Raw genomic sequence first — 24,772 nt, forward strand, 5'->3', positions numbered from 1 at the left:
TTTTATAACAATACATACATACATACATGAATTCTTTTCATTGATCCACATAACATGTTCAAGTCCATAGTCATGTTCAGCACTTAAATACAGAAATAGTAGATCCAACACTGATTATCAAGGAAGAATCAATGAATTTTGTTGATGAAGTCAGATAAGAGTAACAAAATATATGTTGAGTGATTCAGAAATTGGATGTTTTAATGTCCTATCAAACAATTGAGGGAAGTCTGTAGCTGCAGCTCAATACACCTCATGTTTCACAACTGACATGAAATATGAAAGACATCGACATAGAGCCCGTTTGTAACAGTAAGAGGGAGTTGTTCAGTGATGGCATTAATCTTTATACTGAAAAGTGTGACACTCAAAACACAGCCCTGAGGGACTCTAAGTTCCAGTAGAAAAGAATGGGAAAGTGTCAAACCCACACAAACTTGGAATTGCCTGTCTACTGAAATATTTTTCACAAAAATGGACAATTAGCCACATAACCCACATAAAGAGGTTTTGCAAAATGCCACACCTCCATGTTGTATCATAAGCCTTCACAATGTCAAAGAATATTGATACAAAATGTTGTTGAGAAAATCTTCTCTGATTGAAACGATGATTGTCTCACTGACCATTTTGGGTGACACAAAAACTTTTCACACAATCTTCTTTTTTATCAGTTAAAACACAGTGTAATAATAATGATGATCTTGTTTTGGTGGGCCATTCCACGGTTTGGGCAACCTTCCCAAAATATTGGAAGTATTTATCAACCTTGTTTTAATTGAATATTTTAACATTCTAATCAAAGTCATCATTTTACTTTAGTTGTTCAGAGTTGAGTCTAATTTCCATTTATTTCACTTTTCATACAAGCCTGTTCTTTCTTGGCTTCAATAAGAGTTTGTTCCATCTCAGCTAAGATATGAACTTCTTACATTTGAAGTTTTAACTGGATTTCTAACTTGTCTTTATCACTCAACCCCCAATTAACTGGTGAGAACAATCAGTATTTCAATAAGACATTTTTTAGTTAATTTCTTCTCATTAATTTCTTAACTTCTAGTTCTAAAACTTTGACAGTTTCGAGCAATTCATTTTTGTTATATTTTTCTAGTTGTTAAAGGGAGGGTAATTCAAGAAAATTTTGATAACCAAACATGATCAAATATTGTTGGCACTGATAAATATAAATTATGATTTAAAGTTTACTATAAATAGATTTTTTTTCACTGATTCAGATCTCAGGCATGAGCTCCCAGTTTATTTGGATAAGTTTTACAATTTCCAACAGTCTAAAACCAAATTAAAAAGTAATTTAGATTTATGAGCTACATAAATGTCAATATGTTTCCAATTTATGACACTTGTCAATATGATTGATACAGTTTTCTGTTTTTAATATAAATATATATTAATATACAAACAATAATACAGTTTATAACATTGGTTATTAAAATTATGATCTATGTATAAACATTATACAAACCTACAAATATCAACTTCAGGTCTGGAATCACATTGATAAACAAGTTAATTTTGATGTTGGTTCACTTAACCTGAAGCTAGCTCTGCATTCTTTGCTCCTTGCTAATCATTCGAGTTTTTCACTGCTGTTGTTATATAATGCATTCATTAAAATAGTAACGTCCAATGTGAATCTGTTAAGTTAAATAATGTATTCATTAAAATAGTAATATCTGATGAGAACCTGTTAAGTTAAATAATGCATTCATTAAAATAGTAACGTCCAATGTGAATCTGTTAAGTTAAATAATGTATTCATTAAAATAGTAATGTCTGATGAGAATCTGTTAGGTTAAATAATGTATTCATTAAAATAGTAATGTCTGATGAGAATTCATTAAAATAGTAATGTCTGATGAGGTTAAATAATGTATTTATTAAAATAGTAATGTCTGATGAGAATCTGTTAAGTTAAATAATGTATTCATTAAAATAGTAATGTCTGATGAGAATCTGTTAAGTTAAATAATGTATTCATTAAAATAGTAATGTCTGATGAGAATCTGTTAAGTTAAATAATGTATTTATTAAAATAGTAATGTCTGATGAGAATGTTAAGTTAAATAATGTATTCATTAAAATAGTAATGTCTGATGAGAATCTGTTAAGTTAAATAATGTATTCATTAAAATAGTAATGGCTGATGAGAATCTGTTAAGTCAAATAATGTATTCATTAAAATAGTAATGGCTGATGAGAATCTGTTAAGTCAAATAATGTATTCATTAAAATAGTAATGGCTGATGAGAATCTGTTAAGTCAAATAATGTATTCATTAAAATAGTAATGGCTGATGAGAATCTGTTAAGTCAAATAATGTATTCATTAAAATAGTAATGTCTAATGAGAATCTGTTAAGTTAAATAATGTATTCATTAAAATAGTAATGTCTGATGAGAATCTGTTAAGTTAAATAATGTATTCATTAAAATAGTAATGTCTGATGAGAATCTGTTAAGTTAAATGGTTTGTGATAACAGATTCTTTGAAGCAGAATGACAAAAGATCACAGTTTTAAACAGAATGGTTACACCTCCTCCATCATCAATAGTTCCGTAAGAAGACCACGACAGAAAGAAAACATCAGAAAGTCACCACCATTTAGCTACCATACCTACAACATTTCAGTGAAAAATTGAAATGTACAGACAAAAAATTTAACATGGAAATACTACAATATCTCAAGATTCATTCTGGTAAAAAAACAAACAGCAACCAACCAAAGAGAATCTTAATAATGCCATCTATGAAATTTCATTTTTCCTGCAATGATACATACATTGGAGAAAGGGGAAGAAAACTCGTAACAAGAATAAATGAACATAACATTAGTACAAGACTAATGAAAACACAAAATTGAGCTATTGCAGAGCACACGACGTCAACTGGACACAGAATAAACTGGGAGAAAACTAGAATCATCGACACAGACAAATTTTGGAAGACAAGAAAATCAAAGAATCATTTTATATTAACACTATTAAACCTTACCTAAACAGAGATTCTGGATTAGAGGTGAGTAACTTGTGGCTGCCATTGGTTGAATCTACAGAAAATCTTTCCTCCATTCAGAAACAGTGATAATTCAACCAATCATAACATGCTCTCCACAATCCACCAGGACACTATAAAAGACTGACAATACCTACACATGCACTTACTTGAAGACAAAAGACACAAGACTTTTGAAACATTGTCCTTTACACCTGTGTCTCTACAACAGGCAGTTGTCATCCTTTCCACAAAGTTTTATCATGAATACTCTACCTAAACAATCTATCAAAAATACTTCAAATATTCCTGGTTAAATATCTGATGTTCCTGATTATCAAGCATCAATCACAATTATAACTTTGAGATTTATAGTATGACAACTATAGCAAACCAACAATATATACTGTCTCTTTGCATGTTGCATTGGTTACATTTATAGGTATGTGAGAGAGCTTCTAGAAATTTCAACCTGCACAGTAATACAAATGATACACCAGTGTTTATATACATGTGTATATTGTTAATTTTTACACTCATGAAAATTCTACAATTTTAATGAATAGGCAGGATTTTCACAATAGAGATCTAGCAGTTTAAGTTATGTACATTTGTATATACAAATGTAACTTAAATATTGATATTAAAACATATATATGATAGTAAATCTGTCACAACATGCAATCATATTACTGTCAAACTTTTGCATACCTTAAACAGCTTGAAAATGTAATGGAAATCCGTACATCTCTGTATACATATGTACATCTCTGTATACATAATATTTACATCTTTGTATACATAATATTTACATTTCTGGATACAGTACGGTTGGATACATTACAAAAACCTGTAGTGAATTATCCTTACACAGAATGGGATTTATCAACTTATATGTAGTAATTCAAAACTTTGAAACTAGGTGAGAGTTTATGCCTTTACAAAAAACAATTCTTTCTTCCTTTATTTCATGAGTACTTACATACAATATAAACTGGGTCGTGACTGATCATGAATGTTTTTAAATGGGTCCCAAGACAAGAAGATTTGAATCATGGATATAGTCAATGGAGCAACATGGACTATAACTAGGTGAAGTTCCAAAATTATTTGAATATAAAATGCTCAATCCTTTTATAACAATTGTACTTAGATGTTAAACTAACAAAAATTAGAATTTTAATTTTTAAAATTTATATTTAACTTTTATATGATTAATTATATCCTGGATTTTTTAAGTCTGTATCTTATAACGTTTAATCTAAATCAAAATTTTAAATTATCTTGAAATGTAATACATAAAATATATTTTATGAACAGTACCTAAACTAAATTTAAATGAATTTTCAATAAAATGCATTAACTTAGAAATTAAAGGTTTTCTAGAGCAAAATAATTACAAGTTAGGTCATTTTCCTCCTGTTAGTATTATGTTGAGCTGCAACAACAAAAATACAAGCAGAAATGCTGCTCTTTTCAATTTCATATAAAAGTAAGATTAGGTCACTATGTAATTACAACTTCAAGAAAAATTAGTAAGTTATGAGAAAGACTAAATACAAAAATAAGAATACACAATGAGGTGTAGATGATGGCAGAAGATGACTAACAAAAACTGACCACTTTAATTTTTTGAGGGGAGGAGGGCAAGAGGTGTTAGGAAAGACTAGGGGTTGCACCTCAGGTACACATAAGATAGAAAACCATGAGAAGCAAACAGTTTCTCTTTTATTCCTGTTCAGTAAGTTTTATAACCACTTTTAAAAGCTAAAATTAAGCAGTAAATCCTTCTACAGTAACCCTCAATGGCATATCATAATTCATTTTTTATCAAACTGGCCCACAAATCCTTGTGTGTCATTTACTTTAAAACTGAAATATTTCTTTTCATAATAATTCACAACAAGCAAAGTATGGAATAAGACATATCTATAAATCTGGGGCATAAGAGAAAGTAGGAGCCTCACCCCAACCACTCATCCACACTGTGCACGTTACTGACAATATATCAGTTTTATTATTAGTATTACAATTAAAGTACTAACAATGACAATAAGAAATACAGTGCTAGTGGTACCTTGAATACTATTAAGTCACTATTGGTGTAATAGTAGTAGTACTATGTTAATACACGTAGTATAATTAAACATTGATTACTAATAACTTTCACAAGAGTGGTTTGTATAGTACTAGATATTACTGTTCATCGCATTCACATCTTAAGTTTCAAGAATACTGATAATAATGCAATAGTTCAAAACACAATTAAACCAATTTTTTCTTACCATCCTCTTCTTTTCAACGTTGCTTCTAAGTCTAACGCCATTTTGAAATATGTTTTACAGTCGACACTTCTGCCACCTAGTAACGAATTATTCTACAATTATCAAGTTAGCCTGTCATTGCCTGGAGATAAGAGCGCTCGACTCGCAATCTGTAGATCGTGGGTTTGAAACCAATCATCGAATATGCGCTCGCCCTTTAAGTTGAGGAAGAGTTTCAAATGCGATGTAAAAGTCAATCCCACTGTCCTATCAACGTAAGCCAATGGGTAGTGTTCAGTTGCACGTGAAATGTTAAATCAACTGTATTTAGTTGCATTAATCATACTTGTTTATTTATTCTCTTCTGCACTAATTATCATATTAATATTCCAACCAGTCAAATCTTAACACCTCTTATTACGCAGGAGCATTTTACGTGTATGTTTGTTTGTTGTTAAGCCACACACCCAACTCATAAAAATTTCTGTATCATCTTTCAAGTTGACGACAACTTTGTGAGATATAATACTTTAGCTAAGCTATAAAGTTTGTTTGTTTGTTTTGGAATTTCGCACAAAGCTACTCGAGGGCTATCTGTGCTAGCCGTCCCTAATTTAGCAGTGTAAGACTAGAGGGAAGGCAGCTAGTCATCACCACCCATCGCCAACTCTTGGGATACTCTTTACCAACAAATAGTAGGATTGACCGTAACATTATAACGCCTCCACGGCTGGGAGGGCGAGCATGTTTGGCGAACTCGCGACCCTCGGATTACGAGTTGCACGCCTTATACGCTTGGCCATGCCGGGCCCTTTTACTTAATTAATCGATTCAAACTAAAATAATGCGAAACGAACAAATATTTATTAATGCATTAAATAAAAGTACAATGCTTGTACTTAGAAAGTGTGTGTGTTGTTTTTTTTCTTACAGCAAAGCCACATCTGGGCTATCTGCTGAGTCCACCGGACTTAAAAAGCCCTAACTTTGAACGATTGTTCTAAATAGCTTCTTTCGGATTTAATTTGGCCTAGATCAAATTGTATAATTACTGAATAGACAAAGGAAAAACTGGAAATTAACTAACTCATAAATATAAGGTCTCTTAGTAACCAAGAAATCTAGCATTTGCTGAAACCCAAATGGTTATTTTTATTATACACGGATGAGACCGTAACTTGAGATATTTTCTGAACAACAGCTGAGATCCTTACACAAGAGAATAACAAATAAACAAAAGTAATTTGAAACTAGATTATTGATACCGAAGGTATCTTACATATTACAAAATTTCAGAAATCGGGAAAACAACTAAACTGGTGGATAAAAAATATCCAATAAGCAAACGTTTCTCGACTGTTAACATGGCATCATACTGTTGTTTAAACTAAGCATCTGATGAAAGCATGTTAACAGTGGCTAAACGATGTTCTGTCGTTGTGTTTTTATCCCATTTTAGCTATTTAATGATGAACAATAGAACGACACGAGTGTGAACGGTGACAAACGTTTAATGTTTGAACGCTTCGAAATGAACATATTCAACCTTCTGGAAGTTGTATTGAACATGGTAAAAATATTAAGTACACACGTTTTAGCTGTTTTCTGGATTTTTGAAACAAAACTGATTTAACAGTTTTCTCGACCATGTGTTACATGAAACCTGCACAATCCAGGACAAAGGATAAATTCAGAATGCTTTTTTACAATACCACAATTCATTCTCACCAGAATTCCCTGGCGAGACACTAGAAGCATACTCAAGTTCAATCAATAGAAAAATAACCAAAACCGAACTAAAAATTAATATCAAAAACTTGAAGAACACTTCCAGGGACATGACCAAATACCAAATATTATTCTCAAAAAAAAGTTCCACTCTCCTACTACAACACCTCACAAACATCATGAACATTTCACTAGCGACCGGGTATTACCCTGACACGTGGAAAAAAGCCATCATAACAACGATCCCCAAGAAACAAACTAATAGAACAAATCCAGATAATTTCCGCCCCATCAGTCTGTTAAGCTGCCTTGGCAAACTGATGGAGAGAATTATCTCCAACCGTCTCCTCCATTTTTGCGAATCAAACAACATCCTTCCAGAACCTCAAAATGCCTTCAGAAAAAATAGACAAACAACAGATCACCTCACACGACTCACCGAATCAATCTACAAAGCTTACAACAACAATCAAGTAACCATCGGGGTATTCCTATATGTCAAAAAAAAGCATTCGACAGCGTTTGGCACAACGACATCCTATACAAATTAAATCACCTACAAATAAATCCCACGATAGTCAAATGGATTTCAAATTTCTTAACCAATAGAACAGCACAAGTAAAAGTCAATAAAACTATATCCAAATTATTTAATATAACGGCAGGAGTGCCCCAAGGATCAGTCCTCTCTCCACTTCTATACATAATTTTCGTTAGTGACATACCTTTTCCAAATCTAACATACACACACAATTCACAATACGCAGACGACATCGCAATCTGGAGCACCTCCAGAAACCCAGTTATGGCCATGTCTCGCGTACAAGAATCATTAAACAATGTCTCAACATGGAGCAACAAGTGGAGAGTCGTGTTAAATCCAACAAAGACACAAGCAATCACCTTCTATAGAAAACTAAAGAAGCAAAGAAAAAATCTAGAAAAAATAAAACTATCACTTGGAAACACAACCATTAACATGACCAAAAACATCACATTCCTTGGCGTCACTTTCGACACAAAACTAACATGGAAAAAACACATAAACAATATACACTCATCAATCAGAAAAAGGATTTCATATCTAAAGACTATAACTGGTAAACAATCGAAATGCGCACCGAACACCATTATACAAATATACAAGGCTTACATCCGTCCACTGATAGAGTACGGATGTCAAGTAACATACAATATGTCAAACAACACACTCCAGAAAATCCAAGTGCAACAAAACAGAATATTAAAATCTGCATTCAGCCTACCATCATTTACGCCAACAAATTATCTACACCAAATTAGTAATTTACCAACTATAAGAGATAGAATAACAGAACTTTCTCTCAAATATTATCTAAAAGCAGAAAATAGAAACAAACCTTACGGCATCACTACACAAATTATCAAGTGCACCAACAAAATACATATCACCTTACAACATATTTCAAGAATCACAATCCACTCAACAAAGAATCTAAATAAATAAAATCCATGTTATTAACATGAATTCCTTTTTTTCAGGTACAGGGCACACGACAGGCAAAACTTTCGGCGCCTGTCCTGTGAAAGTGGGTTTTCTCGGGGCACTCCCGTTTTCCCCCACATCAAAATCTTTAGGCATTGGATTTCTAGATCACAGCCCAGGCAACTCTTTTGCCAGACCCTGAATCGTGCCGTTTGATTTGATCTGGATTTGAATGAATTATATTCATGTTCACATCTGCTCAACTTTTTCCTTTCGAGACAGGTCCCGACCTTTCCTTCTGCTGCTGCCTTTGCCTCCACCCAAAAAAGTCAAGAATAATAACAATAATTAATTTATTAAATAAATAAAAAAAAACTACCACTTAATCTTAATAACAATCCACGAAAGGGGACGAAGAGGAACCACAATGTTCCTGAACACCCCGGTTGGGGAGAGAACTCTCCTGATTTCTCTCTCTCTAAACTGAACCCCTGCCACGTTAGTTTAGTTTTAGTTTCAATACCACAAGAAGATATATATATATGCATTTAGAAACATTTGGTATATATATTTATCACTTACTACAGAAGAACACTGACTAGCTTGTAACTACACATACAACATCCTAGTTATAAATAATGAAAGTAAACAGACATTTTAACTGAAGCAGAGTGAACTCTGTGAAAAATTCTAATATGTAAAAAGTAAATTATAATAAACTCGGTAATTAAAACTACGTATAAAACATACATAACAAACCAAACTAATGCAATTTTATTTCTGCCAAAGGCGTTCCTAGACCAGGCTCATTACTCCCGTTCTATTTGACAGGGGCACGAATCCACAGTTGGTGTCATGTAAAAGCGGAATAGAAAAAAAAAGTGATAGATATTGTACTGAAACTCCCCGCTCCTGTAGCCCCTGTTCCAAAATCTTTTATTAAGCATCTAGTGGCGTCTCTAATTTCTACTCAGCATATAGTACAATTTAATTACATGTACACTGGAATTATTGTAAGCATACCTTCTTGTTGTTGTTATTACGTGCTTATAAAATATTCATCTTTTTTATTATATATTTTTTGTACTTATTTTAAAAAGATTAGTTTATTTGTTATTAATTAGTTGTGAGTATTATATATGTAAGAACCCGAATTCATTTTTCAATTTAGTATTTCTTTGGTGTGAACGGCTTTCGTTGGCGAAGCGTGATTATAGTTATCGCACCGTTCATCGCATGGTTCCAAGAATACTTTGATGACTAAAGTGGGTAACAGTAACATGATTCATAAGGCATGCTCAGTGAACTAATATTGTTCATTCATAAATTGAATGGTAGAAGTGCGCGTAATGTCTACATAGACAAAGAGCTTAAATTTTATACATTTAAAAATATAACTTATTTTTACCTCGCAACCAGCGTAGATAAATCATAAATAAATGCAAGCATTTGTTTTCACGTTATAAGACGTTGTTGGTATTATTCTACCTGTCTATGATATATATAGATGTATATTAAACATTAGGATCTCAGACTGACAGTCGCCACATCTTCACCATCACACAACGTAAAAAGTCATAAAAACATTTAGGTTGGAACGTGTCATTGCGATGGAAAATTAAGTGCCAAGTTTGTTACCATTACATGTATTGAAGGTAATATACAATATTGTTTTGTTATGTCAGTTATGTTGCGAAACATTTACGCTTTAAAATTAATCAAAGTATAGTCGTGTAGCTTAAAAGTAGAGAATAATTTTTGCGAATGAATACTCAGTCTTTATGTGTATATATTATACGTGTATATTGTATAAACTTAAGCCTCGGCTACGGAGACCTCGTAATGAGTAGGAGAAAGTATTGTTATTGTGTGAAGTTGTAGGCTTCTGTTAACATTAAACATTTTATAAACTTTATTATAGTTTAAACTTTATAAAAGCAGCCACGATGAAGAATAAAGTTAGATATTTCTCCAGATTATTTGTTTTTCAATTTTAAAAGAAAATTAACAATATTTTCAAGATTTAGTTAAAGCCACTTCTTCAAAAAGGTGAGTTTAAAAAGTAGGCGCCTGACGCTAAATGAATTTAGTGAGTAGCCTAGCCTAGTATTGATGTGTACTTTTGTGTTTACTCACGTTAGGTTTGATAGTACTACTACTAGTAGTAAATCTCTTATCTGTAAATCTCTACGTCGGTTAATATTTGATTTGTGGTTAGTGAGCTTAGGTGTAGTGTGTAGGTAGTTTTATTTTTAAAAGCTCATTTGTATGAAGGTTGTTAGTACGTACTATCATGTGAAATTCTCAATACTGATTAATTTTCATGCAATTGTTCAGAGTGGTGTACAAAACATAAATGAAGAGGGAAACCCATATGTTCATTGTAGGAATTCTGTGGTGACTGACAATCTGCTGTATATATTGTGTATTCACTCATCTAAGATAAAAGGTTTCTACATAATCTGATTGTATTCCCTATTTGTCGTGGTTTGATCTGTAAGTGAAGAAAATTTCACTTTATAAATTATAGTTATAAGCTATGTAATTTGTAAAATGTTGTTACTTTTATAGAAGCGTATACTGGTGGTCTTAAACTATCTATGTTTTGGGTTACATAATGTCATGATACAATTGAATGAATCTCATTGTTATTATTATTATTGTAAGTGTTTACAATAATTTATTTAACATTTAAGAGTAAAAGCTCTGAAATGAGAAAATATAAATTTTAAGGCTTTTTCAGTTTGTTTGAAATTGCATCAAATCATTATGACCTGACCTATAAGATAATACTTTTTAAAATACTGAAATAAAACAAGGAAAAAGTGTTTGACTTTGTAATTATAATAGTTATTTAATTGTCATGATAACTATAATTTATGAAGCTTCTATTATACATTAAGTATTTCAGTAAATTCAGAATACATTTACAATTAATGTTTTGAAAACTTACTTTATTTCAATAGACATAGGAACTATTAATATTAAAAGCTACAACAGTTAGTCTATGCTTATATTATACTATATTAAAGAAACTTTAATCAAATTTCATTAATCATGATTTTACATAAAAGAAACTAAAAAGCTAGTCTTAGCTCAGTAATTACTGTATTTTGGTTCAGTACAGACTAACATTTAACAATCTAATACACATTTGTACAGTATAATGCTTTATTATAAATTCATTGTCATATCAAGTACTTGTACAGTGTAGTACACATATGTGTGGGACTTCCAATGTGAAATGCTGTTCTTCTCCACCTAGCTAAAGAATCAATATTAAATAATTTAGCCCTATTAAAAATCCTTCCCCTATGTTATAGTCGTCTCTAGGAGTTTCATGTATTATAAACAATAAACTGATACCGTACAAACAACAACCCTTGAATCTAGCAGTTTCATGTATTATAAACAATAAACTTATACCATACACACCACAACCCTTGAATCTAGCAGTTTCATGTATTATAGACAATAAACTGATACCGTACAAACAATGACCATTGAATCTAGCAGTTTCATGTATTATAGACAATAAACTGATACCGTACAAACAATGATCATTGAATCTAGCAATTTCATGTATTGTACACAATAAACTGATACCGTACAAACAATGATCATAGAATCTAGCAATTTCATGTATTGTACACAATAAACTGATACCGTACAAACAACAACCCTTGAATCTAGCAATTTCATGTATTGTACACAATAAACTGATACCGTACAAACAACAACCCTTGAATCTAGCAGTTTCATGTATTGTACACAATAAACTGATACCGTACAAACAACAACCCTTGAATCTAGCAGTTTCATGTATTGTACACAATAAACTGATACCGTACAAACAACGACTTTTGAATCTAGCAGTTTCATGTATTGTACACAATAAACTGATACAGTACAAACAACGACCCTTGAATCTAGCAGTTTCATGTATTGTACACAATAAACTGATACCGTACAAACAACGACTTTTGAATCTAGCAGTTTCATGTATTGTACACAATAAACTGATACCGTACAATGACCCACGAATCTAGAAGTTTGATGTATGGTAGACAATAAACTGATACCGCATTACAAACAATGACCCTTGAATCTAGAAGTTTGATGTATGGTAGACAATAAACTGATACCGTACAAACAATGACCCACTTGAATCTAGAAGTTTGATGTATGGTAGACAATAAACTGATACCCATTACAAACAATGACCCTTGAATTTAGAAGTTTGATGTATGGTAGGCAATAAACTGATACCATACAAACAATGACCCTTGAATCTAGAAGTTTGATGTATGGTAGACAATAAACTGATACAGTACAAACAATGACCCACGAATCTAGAAGTTTGATGTATGGTAGACAATAAACTGATACAGTACAAACAATGACCCACGAATCTAGAAGTTTGATGTATGGTAGACAATAAACTGATACCGTACAAACAATGACCCACGAATCTAGAAGTTTGATGTATGGTAGACAATAAACTGATACCGTACAAACAATGACCCACGAATCTAGAAGTTTGATGTATGGTAGACAATAAACTGATACCGTACAAACAATGACCCACGAATCTAGAAGTTTGATGTATGGTAGACAATAAACTGATACCGTACAAACAATGACCCACGAATCTAGAAGTTTGATGTATGGTAGACAATAAACTGATACCATACAAACAATGATCATTGAATCTAGCAATTTCATGTATTGTACACAATAAACTGATACCGTACAAACAATGATCATTGAATCTAGCAATTTCATGTATTGTACACAATAAACTGATACCGTACAAACAACAACCCTTGAATCTAGCAGTTTCATGTATTGTACACAATAAACTGATACCGTACAAACAACGACTTTTGAATCTAGCAGTTTCATGTATTGTACACAATAAACTGATACCGTACAAACAACGACTTTTGAATCTAGCAGTTTCATGTATTGTACACAATAAACTGATACCGTACAAACAATGATCATTGAATCTAGCAATTTCATGTATTGTACACAATAAAATGATACCGTACAAACAATGATCATTGAATCTAGCAATTTCATGTATTGTACACAATAAACTGATACCGTACAAACAATGATCATTGAATCTAGCAGTTTCATGTATTATAGACAATAAACTGATACCGTACAAACAATGATCATTGAATCTAGCAATTTCATGTATTGTACACAATAAACTGATACCGTACAAACAATGATCATTGAATCTAGCAATTTCATGTATTGTACACAATAAACTGATACCGTACAAACAACAACCCTTGAATCTAACAGTTTCATGTATTGTACACAATAAACTGATACCGTACAAACAACGACTTTTGAATCTAGCAGTTTCATGTATTGTACACAATAAACTGATACAGTACAAACAACGACCCTTGAATCTAGCAGTTTCATGTATTGTACACAATAAACTGATACCGTACAAACAACGACTTTTGAATCTAGCAGTTTCATGTATTGTACACAATAAACTGATACCGTACAAACAACGACCCTTGAATCTAGCAGTTTCATGTATTGTACACAATAAACTGATACCGTACAAACAACAACCCTTGAATCTAGCAGTTTCATGTATTGTACACAATAAACTGATACCGTACAATGACCCACGAATCTAGAAGTTTGATGTATGGTAGACAATAAACTGATACCGTACAAACAATGACCCACGAATCTAGAAGTTTGATGTATAGTAGACAATAAACTGATACCAGTACAAACAATGACCCACGAATCTAGAAGTTTGATGTATGGTAGACAATAAACTGATACATTACAAACAATGACCCACGAATTTAGAAGTTTGATGTATGGTAGACAATAAACTGATACCATTACAAACAATGACCCACGAATCTAGAAGTTTGATGTATGGTAGACAATAAACTGATACCGTACAAACAATGACCCACGAATCTAGAAGTTTGATGTATGGTAGACAATAAACTGATACAGTACAAACAATGACCCACGAATCTAGAAGTTTGATGTATGGTAGACAATAAACTGATACCGTACAAACAATGACCCACGAATCTAGAAGTTTGATGTATGGTAGACAATAAACTGATACCGTACAAACAATGACCCACGAATCTAGAAGTTTGATGTATGGTAGACAATAAACTGATACCGTACAAACAATGACCCACGAATCTAGAAGTTTGATGTATGGTAGACAATAAACTGATATCGTACAAACGACCCATGAATCTAGCAGTATCGTGTTGTAGACAAACTAACACAATACACACCATAACCTTTGAATCTACATTACAATTTCAACTCTGCAGCATTGGTAAGTTTCCAACACTCATGCTTACACCTATTATTGTTGGTGGTTTTTCCATTCTTTGGTTTAGTTAGTCTCACTGTGAGCTTGATGGTTTCCACCTTAAGTAAGATCAAAAGGAATATGCATAGTGTGACATTTACTCTCTCTTTTGTACACACCGAGCTCATGGGAAGTACATCTTCTCCAGGGCTTACCCTGGACTAAATTTTTCTGTAGCCAGGCTATTAGCCAAATGATTTTTTTGATCCGTATCCAACCCTCCAGCCAGTCACATATGATAAGACAGTCAAAGAATAAATGGCAACTAAGTTCTTATCATACATTTTATTTCAATGAATTTATCATTCATCAAATTTATTATAAAACAACAGTTTCACAGTTACAAAGTTCAATGTTTTTCACACACAAATCATTACAATAATGACGTGGGAAGACAAGTCACTAAATTAAAAGTAACTGTTATTACATGCTGCTAAACAGGGGTCTCTCTAGACTTGCAAACCAGGGAGAAGTTTTGCTCTAATTTTACAAAATTATGGAAAAGTTTACAGTCAATAGCATTCTTTTCTTCTACAATATAATCTGTATAAGATGATTTTTCCTTGAGCTTACGAAGGGTGAGGTTTGGTCTGTTTTGGGAGACCACTTCTCCCAAGTCTCTCTAGTGAGAGCCCTGCTTAATAAAATATATATCATCACTCAAACATTACCAAACTAAACTTGACGAGTTTCAGTAATATTCATGCTGAAAATCTGAACACAAATTCATGACAAAATGAAAAAATATATCCATGCCTTGAAGCATGTCATTTTGTTGTGCCTTACGACTCATTTACAGTTATAACTGGTGCCTTTGTTTCAATGATTACATTAGAATACATCTTCTCGTTTTTGTACTCCAAATCTTAAAGACACTTTTAAACTCAAAATTTCCAGTGTTTGGACCATCTATTGACAGACACATGATATTTTCCAGGTTTCTAGTGCTCATTGAATTCCTTAGACACGTTTTTATCAAGTTCTGCTTACTAAAACCTCCCTCACAATCAGATGTTGAAACTGGAGCTACCAGTGGTCTCTCTGCCATTTCTACACTTGCAGGAAAGGACTCTCTGTATTTTACTGTAGATGTCTGTTACAGACTTGCTTCCACTATCAAAAGTAGATCTAGCAAATTTTGAAAATGATTTCAATTTTTGTTTTGTTCCCTCGTGGCCAAAGGTTGACAAATAATCATTGATTGTGTCAATGTCTGCTGAAATGTCTGTGTCTTTGAGCAGTGGTTTGAAGAAATTTGTGAGGGAAGTCAAAATAGCTGCATCATCATTATCTGAAAACCTGTCATTCAGACTTCTTATCATATTTTCTGTGAACTTGTCACATATGTTTTCTGCCTCAGACCTTTGAACTGCACTGTCTCTTATGGTATGCCCACCATACTGAAAAGTGTACAGTCCATCTCAATCTGAGGCTCAGCTGGCACCTCGTTCAGAAATTTTGACAGCATTTCACCAGATTTGATTTGTTTCATTTCCTCCAGACACTCAATAGTTGAAGCAAGCAGTGGGTGAACTTAGAGAAATTAAGATTATTCCTCTGAAATGTTTTTGACAAAATGGCTTCAAACAATCAGCCAAGTAATGTGACACATACAGAAATTTGAATGAAGTGATGGGTTTATACAAGCTAAGAGCTTTACCAGAGGTTTCTTCCATAAATACAGACACAAAGCTGGAATAGTTGGAAAGCAGTGCATCTACTGCACCTTCAAAACTTAACCACCTGGTGTGAAAGATCTATTTAAACCTCTTTTCTTCTACATTGATAATGTTCTGCACTGCAGTCAAAGTTACCATATTTTTTGGCGAGTACTTAAAAAACTTAAAGATGGAATTCATAATATCCTGGTACTTGACAAGATATGGTGTGCTGTCAGCTCCTGTGGCACAACTCAAAGCTAGTCTGTGTGCGATACAGTGTGTGGCTAGGACACCTGGTACAAATTGCTTTAGTCTAGTAACTACCCCAGACTTTGACCCAACCATCACAGCAGCACCATCAGAGCTGACACTACATAACTTTTTAACTTCAATACTCTTCTCTGATAACATACTAATGACTTTTGTAAAAAATGTTCTAAGCATTAGCTTTGTAAAGTTCACAGATTCCAAGGAAATAGGTCTGTGGTGTCACTGTACCGAACTGATCCATCTCTAGTACACGGATGTAGCTGACAAGGTTCTGCTTTACTGAAATGTCTGTACTTTCATCAGTCATGATGATGAATTTTCCATTTTTGGCTAGTTTGTTTTCTCTCAACACTTCTGCCATACAATCTTGGAAGTCACTAATGCTAGTGTTGTGTTCATAGGTAGTATGTTGGTCTACTGCCAGATGCTGGAGCTGTGTTGCACCCTGGAATTAAACCAAAAAGAATAAATACATAAATAAATAATTTGTGGGAGTAGTAACTCTAGAACATGAATACATAAATCAGTAAGAAATTTCATCAAGAACAACGGAGAAATTCCACTTATAAAACATTAGCTAATAATCTTTCGACAATTTAAGAACATAAAAACTGTATTATATACATAATAAATAATTTGTGAGATTAGTAATTGTGGAACATGAACACGTAAATCAGTAACTATAACAAATTTTTCATTAAGAACAACAAATAAAATCCACTTGCGACAAGAACAGAAAACTGTATTGTATACATAATAACTTACCTGCATCATACATAGTCTGTTTAGATCTTGAAGAATTTGGTAGGCCATGCTTTGCTGCAAAGTAAACATTGTGCATTGCAGCTATGATGACAGTCTTACTTTTGTTTGTGGCTGAGACTGTGGCCTTAGTCATCGCTGTAGACAGCTTGGACGCCTCCATTGCATCTCTGTGGTCTGAAATAAATGATAAAAAAATGAATTACCTCATGCATCACAACATCTTTTTAATGTAATAACACTGCTAAAGTATTAGGAAATAAATTGACATGGGCATATTTTTTTTTATTATATTTAGTAATTTTTATAAGTTTAACTATCCAAATAAGTCTCAACATTTACTCAGTCAATAAATACCTTTTGTTTTCTGATGCTTGGTAAAGTTGTCTTTTTTCATCACTGCACAACCAGTTGTGAAAGTGTTTGAGTTCGGTACTTTAATGCACAATGTGCAAAACATTTGCTTTGTAGAGGCTTCATATTTGAGCCAGTTAAATACATTCAACCATTTTTCTTGGAATGATCATGAACTGTTGGTTTCAGATTTGGATTTTTTTGATGGAGGCATTAGACAACTTTCATTGTCTAAGGGGCATTTGGCCTGCGAAGAAGCCATTCTGAGATCTGATGAATTCGCTGCATGTTGGCTCAATTTATAGAGATTCTTTCCACTAATTAACATTTAGTTTTTTACAAGTACGTGTTTATTATGGTACTAATCGAGTAACCGCTTTTAATTAAACTTACCGGCCAAGCCATGCACCATTAGATAATGTAATTACACGTGTGAAAGCCATCACAATCTTCGTGGTCGTCCTTTAATTATATCACCGCTAATCAACCACATATAAATGAGTTATTCGTGTCAAGCCATTAGGTCACTGTTGATTGAACAATTTTTCACACATTTGTCCTGATCATGACCTTGCATGAATGCAGATGGGTTATTGATTTTTATCTGCTTACCTCGTACTTGCATTAAAAAAACGTTGATGTAGTGAACCAGTCTAGCATTTTGTAAACAAACAGTGTTTCACCGGTATATTTGCCAATTACAATTTTTCTTTGCCAAAAATAAAAAATAATAGCCATTGGCGAATATGGCAAGCAACAGCGTGAGCCCTGCTTCTCAAGCAATCTACATAACATACACATAACTCCTATTAGCAACTTATACTACTAGAAACAATGTCAGGTAATCAGTAATAAACTGTCTATGGTGAGTGATTCATGTTGTTTAAGGGCCTAAACCATTTGAAAATATTTTATTTTAAACATGGTAGAGTAGGGGATTTAACATTTTCATAACAGTAAAGAGATGTATTGCTTTCTGTTAGGGGCCCACTTTCAAATTTTGGAAGTGTAGGTGTGGGGTTGTTATGTGAAAAATCTCTTAATATGTTTTGTTTTCTGGATTACATTGTTAGAAAGTTGTTACTATGTTTTTAAAGCTTAGGAAATAGATTTGATAGAAAAAAAAATGAGGTAATTTTTCTAACTGTCAGGTTTGTGGATTATATTGGTGAGATTTGTTTGTTGTTCCTTAAATAAGTATTGTAGTTAATTTTCTCTGTTACCTGTTTTTATATTGTTCTTTACTTAAATATTATTTATTAGTTGCTATAACAACAAGAGGTTATGTAAATGACCCAACCATATCCTGTTATACTTGTGGTACACTTGTTATGAAGAAACAAAGGCAAAACAACATATGAATTTGTCAAAAAAGCATTTTATGTATATTTTGGGCTAAAACCAAGACGAATCATGGGCTTTGGACAAAGTTTGCACTGTTTGTATCGAAAAGTTGAAACAGTGGACTAAAGGTAAGAAAAAATATTTGCCTTTTGGAATTTCAGTGGTCTGGCATGAGCCTAGAAATCACGGAGATGACCACTTTTTTTTTGCTCATGTAATGTTCAAGGCTACAACATTTAAAACAACAACAACAAAATCTTATCCAAACCTTCAGTCTGCTATAAGACCTGTACATCACGTGCATGAGCAAACTGTACTTACTTCACCAGAGACTTGATACAGTTTCATCTAATATCAGTAGAAATGATGATTCAACCTGCAACATCTGGTGAATTACAACTTGTCACACAAGGCAGACTTAATAATTTAGTGAGAGAATTGGTCCTTTCATTGGATCTTTAGAGATTTTGGGGTTTATACTTTGGGCTAACAACTTACTTTTCTCAGGACATTATTTTACTGTTGCAGAAATAATGAAAAGGAGTTTATACCATACTTTTTAAAAGAAGGTTCACTGGTTTATTACAACAGCATTACTGAATTAATACCAGTACTAGGAGCTGCAGTCTGTGAATCAAGTGAATGGTAGTTCATGATCCCTCTGAAAGAAGTCTGAAAGGTGTTCTTCTTCACAAAGGTTACACAAAGTTTCTATGTTTTGTGTGTGAATGAGACAACAGAGCACGATATCAGCACTAGATAAAGAGACAACGGCAACAAAGAGTCAACCAAATACCAGGATATAAAATGTTGAAGATGAAAGTTTGGTTGACACAAAGAAAATCCTGTTATTTCCACTACACATAAAACTGGGCTTGATGAAGCAGTTTATAAAGGCCTTAGACAAAGATGGTGGCTGTTTCAAGTATCTGTGTGGGCAATACCCAGCTCTTTTAGAAGTAAAACATAAAGAAGGGACTTTTGTTTGGCCTGAAATAAAGAAATTGATTTTGAATTAACAATGTGAAAAGAACAAGGAGGGAAGCTGAAAAGAAGTGTGGGTTTCCTTTAAAGATGGTAATTGATAAATGTTTTGGAAAATGGCAAGGACCCAAATTGAACATGCTAGAATAGTTAAAAGAGTAGGGTTGTAACATGAACTTGAAAGTTTGTTACGGGCAAGGACCAAATTGAACATGCTAGAATAGTTGAAAGAATAGGGTTGTAATATGAACTTGAAAGTTTATTACGGGCAAGGACCCAAATTGAACATGCTAGAATAGTTGAAAGAATAGGGTTGTAATATGAACTTGAAAGTTTGTTGCAGGCAAGGACCCAAATTGAACATGCAAGAATAGTTGAAAGAGTAGGGTTGTAATATGAACTTGAAAGTTTGTTACGGGCAAGGACCCAAATTGAACATGCTAGAATAGTTGAAAGAATAGGGTTGTAATATGAACTTGAAAGTTTGTTACAGTTACATACTGACTATTTGATGAAATTCTCAGAGCTGTTAGTGAAGAACAAGGGGAAAGTTTTCATCAAGACATCAGGGAAATGGAGAAGAGATATTGGGGAAGTTGGAACACCAGCATGATGGCTGGTTACTGATATGAAATACTCTAAATGCAAAATGTCAAGGAAATGCTACATAGTTTCAGACTACAAAATGTATATTTCACAAATGAAATCAGAATGAACGATAATATTAATTCATTCAACAAAAATGTTCTTCCATTTTCTTCAGTTTGTTTTGTTTTTGTTAACAAACATAATAATAAAATATGTTCATTGTGGTAAAAGAAATAATTTTATCCAAGTAAAGATTTTTTCTTCCATATTTATAAAAAAATAAAATCCTTATATGATATTTTTGTTTTCAAATTATGTACAACTGCATTATGGAAAATCTGTTATGAAGTTTACATTTGTGGTCCTTTTTTATTCTGACATAAGACTTCAATAGTTGGAATAGTAAAAAAAATGATTGAAAATACTGGGACCAGTTGACTTGACATGACACTAATTGATGTAATCAATGTTGATCTCCAAGCTATTGAGTTGTATCAGTTTGCTGAAGTAGTTGGCCAACTGATTAAATTCTAGGAACATGAGTTATAATGGTGTTTTATCCTGGTCTATTCTAACAAGAGTGTTAGTTTGAAGTAACTTAATTGGGACATCCATTACTTGGTTTTATAATCCTGGTTTATTTTAACTAGTTTTAGTTTGGAGTAACTTACTTTGGAAACCCATGACATGGTGTTATAACCCTGGTTCATTCTAAATAGAGTGATTGTTTTGAGTATTTATTGTTCTGAGTACCTTAGCTTGACTAACACTGGTGTCTTATGCCTTAATTTCTAAACAGACAATTATACAGAGTTCTGATGTTTAATGAAGACTCCCATTTTAAGTGGACTCATTCAGTGTGATATGGATCATTTGTCAAAACATACTTACCAGTTTCAAGTTGGTGACAAGTTGTATATCTATACAGTTTATTAGGTTGACTGGCAAACAAATACATGAAAGTTGGTTTAATTTATCAGCTGTTTAGCTAAGGTTGAGAACATATAGTTTGTTGGTGTTATTTTATAGAAGAACATTAGGAAACCTATCAAGGTTTACACTTTGTCCATTGATTAGGAAACCCATCAAGGTTTACCACTTTGTCCATTGTAGGTTTGACAAAATGTTATTGTCAGGGTGGAAATTTACTTTTCTTTGAATAAAGATTCTTTTCTTTGCAAGAAAATTGTTTTTTTTTACTTCAGAAACCTCTAAATCTGGATGAGTAATTAAGTACATCACTGTCCACTATCATGTGTATGTGTGTGATAAGAAAACCTTTATTTTCATACTTAAACAGAAACCTCTAAATCTAGGTGAGTAATTAAGTACATCACTGTCCACTATCATGTGTATGTGTGTGATAAGAAAACCTTTATTTTTATACTTAAACAGCATAGAGTGAAAAAATCAAAAGTATGTCTGGTCAGCTCAGTCAATTTCCATTCTAGGAAGAAAGTTTTATATTTGAAAGAAAAATTCATCTAAAAACTGAGTGTTAAGGTGTATTTGAGTGCATTTGAAAGAGACAAATAAAAAAAATAACTGGGAAAAATTCCTTGCAGTAAACTAAAATCACATATGATTGACATAATTATTTAATATGTAGTTAAATTTTTGTGTTATGGTGACACTTACATTAATGGACGTGTGTGCATGGCTACTTTGGTTGTTTATACTTATGAGAATGTCTGTACATTGTGTATACTCTCACAGCTATATATGTAAGTAATTTTATGGGATAGACCTTCAGAGGACAGACCTTGGCTTGCCATGAAGGTAGACCAATAATAAACTGTTTAACGTTAAGATTTGTTGGTGACTGCATGTCCATTAATCTTTAATACAAACCTCCAAACACGTTGAAATCAATTTTCTGGGCACCCTGGTGGTAAATGTGTTGTTATTCCCTGTTCTTTCTATACATGGAAAATACTTTTTTCTACTCTTATGATTGTGTCAGAAGACCAGAATCTTAAATAATAAAAAACTGTTAAAAAGAATCAATAATGTAAATAACAAATATCATCTAATTATTGTTAATGTCATATGTATATCCACTTCATTAACATTATCTAATAATTGAAGGTAGATGTCTAGAATGAAAACATTTTTGTAGTACATGCCTACATCCTAATATATAAATTTATTAGAATAGGTTTTGTTTTTGGTTTGAATTTCGTGCAAAGCTACATGAGGGCGTATCTTCATTAGCTGTCCATAATTTAGCAGTGTAAGACTAGAGAGAAAGCAGCTAGTTATCACCACTTACCTCTAACACTTGGGCTACTATTTTACCAAGGAATAGTGGGATTGACAGTCACATTATAACGGCCCACGGCTGAAAGGGCAAACATGTTTGGTGTGATCAGGATACGAACCCGCGACCCTCGGATTACGAGTCGAGTGCCTTAACCACCTGGCCATGCTGGGCCCCTATTAGAATAGGCACATGTATACATTATAATAATAATAAAATAATTTCTTCTATGAAGAACAATGAAATCTTTATTAGTTTGAGAAAGTTTCACTGTGCAATGGTTATCAGTAACTGCTCAAACCTTAATGATTCTGAGTTGAATGTTAAATAAAATTGTTTTTATGCATTTAGTAATAATGGTTGATGTAATTCTAATGTTAAATGTGTTTTGATATTTATTAGGTTCAATATTTGTGATTCAGAAGAGTCCTCTCCACATGCTACAGCTTGAATATGTCTGGTCTCAACAGTCTATTCTCATTCACCAGTCCTGCTGTGAAGAAACTTTTGGGGTGGAAACAGGGTGATGAAGAAGAAAAGTGGGCTGAGAAAGCTGTAGATTCATTAGTTAAGAAATTGAAGAAAAGGAAAGGTGCTATTGAGGAACTAGAAAAAGCGTTAAGTTGTCCAGGACAGCCCAGTAAATGTGTGACTATTCCTCGTTCATTAGATGGTAGGCTACAGGTGAGAACCTTTGTTTATTCCCTGTAATAACAATTAAACTTTTTAAAGAAAATACACACATAATATTTACAATTTCTTAAAAACCAGATGCCTGGAAGAGTTCAAACTAACATGCAACCAAAAACACTTAAGTCATGTTTACATGGAACTAAAACAGCTTATTATGTCATGTTTACATGGAACTAAAACAGCTTAACCATTTCCAGATGGATCATGTATGAAAGGCCATATCACATGTTTTTAATATCATACATTTATTAAATTTCTTAATTTAAAAGTAAATATTAAGAACAACACTTCTAAATATTGATTTTTATAAATTAGATGTTTGTGATGTCAAAGTACTAAGTTTGTAGTTTCATATGAAATTTAAATTACCAACATTAAGAAGCTACAATATAAAATAAGAACCTTCTATCTTTTCATTTTGCTGAAATAGGGCTGAATCAAACACAGTAGCCCCATTCATCTCTTTCTATTCTTGGAAATAGTGCCTTATATATACACTTACTTCAATATATGGCTTGTGAATAACCAATCAAAAGTGTAGTGTCTCCATGGTGGTTTCCTCAGCCATTTTAATGCTTTAGAAGGCTACTTCATTCTTTCAAAAAAAATATTTCAAGTAGGTTGGATGTGTTTTTAAGTCTGGTAGGAATCTTGTATTTGTTTCAGATAAAATACAGCATAGTTACTAAGTCTGATAAATTATAGTGGAATGTTCTAAAATCAGTTTAACTGTGTGTGTGTGTGTGTGTGTGTGTGTATATATATATATATATTTTAAATATATATATATATTTAAAACCAAGAAAAAATACTGCATTTCATTTCCCCCAACTACAGAATTTTAAAAGGCTTGGCAACAACTGAGTACAAGGGTCATAGCTAGAAGAGATAATTCTTTACTTCTGTATTTACTGTTCTATGTTTTAAGAAGATCAGTTTTTAATAAGTTGTAAATATTAATAATTACACACACACACACACACACACACACACACACAC

The 24,772-nt window shown here is 32.7% G+C and overlaps 1 pseudogene across 1 annotated transcript in view; it reads left to right on the plus strand.

Annotated features, from left to right (window-relative positions):
* The first annotated feature begins 10,296 nt into the window (after window positions 1-10,296).
* Window positions 10,297-24,772, plus strand: part of LOC143230213 (protein mothers against dpp-like) — a 43,716-nt pseudogene continuing 29,240 nt past the window's right edge. Inside the window, exons 1-2 of the transcript XR_013016291.1 lie at window positions 10,297-10,518; window positions 23,483-23,764. The product of XR_013016291.1 is annotated as a protein mothers against dpp-like (transcript). The remainder of the gene's footprint in view (window positions 10,519-23,482; window positions 23,765-24,772) is intronic.

This window comes from Tachypleus tridentatus, chromosome 10, assembly GCF_004210375.1.
Source record: "Tachypleus tridentatus isolate NWPU-2018 chromosome 10, ASM421037v1, whole genome shotgun sequence".
Classification (NCBI taxonomy): Eukaryota; Metazoa; Arthropoda; class Merostomata; order Xiphosura; family Limulidae; genus Tachypleus; species Tachypleus tridentatus.